The 3526-nt window shown below is 36.5% G+C and overlaps 1 pseudogene; it reads left to right on the plus strand.

The window, feature by feature from the left end:
• Window positions 1-959: 959 nt before the first annotated feature.
• Window positions 960-1682, plus strand: LOC143573947 (secreted RxLR effector protein 161 pseudogene; annotated as a pseudogene).
• The last annotated feature ends 1844 nt before the right edge of the window (window positions 1683-3526 follow it).

Consider the following 3526-nt stretch of genomic DNA (forward strand, 5'->3'; position numbering starts at 1 on the left):
CCATCAACTTCAACTGAGCCAAGAAAAAGTAATAGGGTTAGAAAGCCTAAGAACTATGGTTCTGATTTTCAACTATATTTGGTTGAAGGATCTAGAAATGAGATTCAAAAGAAATATGAATATTGTTTTAATATAGAGGAAGATCCTAAAACCTATAGTGAGGCTATGGCATCTCGGGATATTGCTTTCTGGAAAGAAGCAATTAATGATGATATGGATTCTATTACGCAAAATAACACTTGGAAATTATCTGACTTACCCCTTGGTTGTAAACCTCTTGGTTGTAAATGGATCTTCAAAAAGAAGATGAAAGTTGATAGTTCTATTGATAAATTTAAAGCCAGATTGGTTGTCCAAGGCTTTAGACAAAAGGAAGGAATAGACTACGTTGATACATATGCTCCTGTAGCAAGAATATCTACAATAAGATTGTTGATTGCTTTAGCAGCAATACATAATCTTGTGATTCATCAAATGGATGTGAAAACTGCATTCTTGAATGGTGAATTGGATGAGGAGATATATATGAAACAACCAGAGGGTTTTGTTATGCCCGGTAATGAGCATAAGGTGTGTAACCTTGATAAATCACTTTATGGTTTAAAGCAAGCACCAAAACAATGGCATCAAAAATTTGATGATATGGTGTTGTCTAATGGTTTTCTATTAAACCAATCAGACTAGTGTGTTTATATAGAAAATTTGATGCTTCTGGTAAAGGAGTCATAATTTGTTTATACGTAGATGACATGTTGATATTTGGTACAAACCAAGATCAGGTTGATAAAACAAAGAAATTTTTATCATCTTGTTTTGATATGAAAGATATGGGGGAGGCTGAAGTGATCCTTGGTTTGGATCAAGGTGAGAACAATGGTATTTCGAAAACTCAATCTCACTATATTGAAAAAAATTTTAAAAAAAATAATTTTCTTAATTGTTCTCCTGTTAGTACTTTTATGGATCTTGCTTATAAGCTCTTACCTAATAAAGGTAACGCAGTGAATCAACTTGAATATTCAAGAGCTATAGGATCTCTTATGTATGCAATGATAAGTACTCGACCGGATATAGCTTATGTTGTTGGAAAGCTTAGTAGATATACAAGTAATCCAAGTTCAAATCATTGGCAAGCTATAAATCGATTATTTAGGTACTTGAAAGGAACCATGGATTATGGTTTGAATTATAATGGATTTCCTTCGGCTATAGAAGGTTATTCAGATGCAAGTTGGATTAATAATATGGAAGATCATTCTTCTACAAGTGGATGGACTTTTCTACTTGGAGGAGGTCCTGTATCATGGGCATCTAAGAAACAGACTTGCATCTTTAACTTGGCTATGGAATCTGAGTTTGTAGCATTAGCAGCAGCTGGTAAAGAAGCTGAATGGCTAAGAAACTTGATTTATGAGATTCCATTGTGGCCTAAACCGATATCACCCATATCTATCAGGTGTGATAGTACCGCTACTTTGGCTAAAGCTTATAGTCAAATGGATAATGGGAAGTCTAGACACTTAGGTGTTAGACACAGCATGATTCGTGAGCTCATCGTGAATGGTGTGATATCAGTGGAGTATGTAAAAAATCAACAGACTTTAGCCGATCATTTAACGAAAGCGTTAAGTAAAGATCTTGTGCACATGTCTGCTGTAGGGATGGGTTTAAAGTCCACCTGAAATTTCTCATGTTGAGATACCCAGTTCCTATCTAATTTGATATTAGGTGCTGAATTCAATGTGGAAAGCTTAACCTCTAGAAATTGGAACATATCAGTTACAACGTCCCAAGGTATGTGTTTAGACCTTCAAGTTATGGAGGTTGAAGTTATACTTCTTAATAGTTCTTTCGAAAAATTGCATATGCAGGGGCGAGAGTAAAAGAACTACCTATATGAGCATGAAGTTTAGCCGCTTCAAGAAGCTGGGACTTGGCTTTGATATGTTCATTGAAGTATAGGACATAGGCTAGTAATATAATGTCATGTAAGAGTATATATGAGTATGTGAACTTGTGTGTATATTATCTTCGATTATTCATTATGAATAGAAAGGGTTCAATCGTAGCGATACCCCTATATTCGAATATTTGGAATGTGTAATATGCTAATGTGAAATTCAATCGTCAGGACATTTCATTTATGCATAAGTTTGTTGTTTGTTTGAGTTTGTACAAGTTAATCATGGATTACACCAAAATGGGGGAGGATTATTAGTGATTTTAGTGTAATTAAGGATTAACGTGTTGATCAAATTAACTGTAATACGAATCTAAATAAGTCGGGTGCGGGGTGTACACTTATTTGATCTTATTATAATTGATTATCCTATTGGTACTTAGGGGATAAGCCCCTAAGTCATGGGGGTTCCAAGGGGGCAACGCCCCTTTGGAGGGGGTCAGGGGGCAGCGCCCCTGGTAGCGGAGTGTGAGGGGCGGCAGCCCCTGGCAGGGTCAAAAGGGCAGAACCCCTGGCTTAGGTCGAGCTGCCAGGTCAGCTTGGAAATTTTTATTTCGGGCATACGTTTCTTTATTAGAAACGTATTAGAAAATTAACTAATTAATTAATTAGTTTTCTTTACAAACTTTAATAAAATAAAGGAGCATATTTTCAGTTATTAGTTAGATAACTGTTATCATCCCTGTTTTTCAAACCCTAATATGACGTAGTTTGATCATATGATACGTTCACTAGTTCAATAAACTCTCTCATTCTCCATACTGATTCTTGCACTCAATCTGATTTTTATCCGGTCAAAACATTTGGAAACCAACAAATAGGTTTGATCTGAAAGTGATTCATGACTCTCAGATTTTCCAAAGATTTACGATTGCAGAATCTCCAACATGAGTTACATCCAACGTCATTCATAATGAGGTCTGTGAGTTTGGAAGTCAAGTCCTTGAGTCCAAAGTCAGAATAGTCCTAGTTCAAAATCGTTCCCACAAGTCTGACCGACTAAGGATAATTTAGAATACAATATTCATGGATTAAACATATTAAAATGAACATACATCCAAATACTAAATCAAAACAATTGACTAGCTAATCTAAGACCGATAGCATCCCTGTGTTGGTCATGCTTGTCCCGAGTCATCGGCTTAGTGAACGGGTCTACTAGGTTTTGATTTGTGTCTACTTTGCTTATTATGATGTCACATTATTCCAGTATTTCCCTTATATGGTGGAACTTCCTTAGTATGTATTTGGCTCTGTGATGAGATCTGGGCTCTTTGGCCTGAGCAATAGCACATGTGTTATCACAGAACACCTCGATTAGTTTATGAATACTCGGAACCACATCGAGGTCAGTGATAAACTTCTACATCCAAGTAGCTTCCTTAACAGCATATGATGCAGCTATGTACTCAGCCTCAGTGGTGGAATCCTCCACCAAACTCTGCTTGGAGATTTTCCAGTAAATAGCTCCTCCATTGAGAGTGAATACAAATCCTGATTGTGAGCGAGAATCATCTCGGTCAGTTTGGAAGCTAGCATAAGTGTAACACCTTACAGTGAGCTCTT

Source organism: Bidens hawaiensis, unplaced genomic scaffold (assembly GCF_021521415.1).
Source record: "Bidens hawaiensis isolate Kalapana, Puna unplaced genomic scaffold, B.hawaiensis_p1.1 tig00026755_1, whole genome shotgun sequence".
Lineage (NCBI taxonomy): Eukaryota > Viridiplantae > Streptophyta > Magnoliopsida > Asterales > Asteraceae > Bidens > Bidens hawaiensis.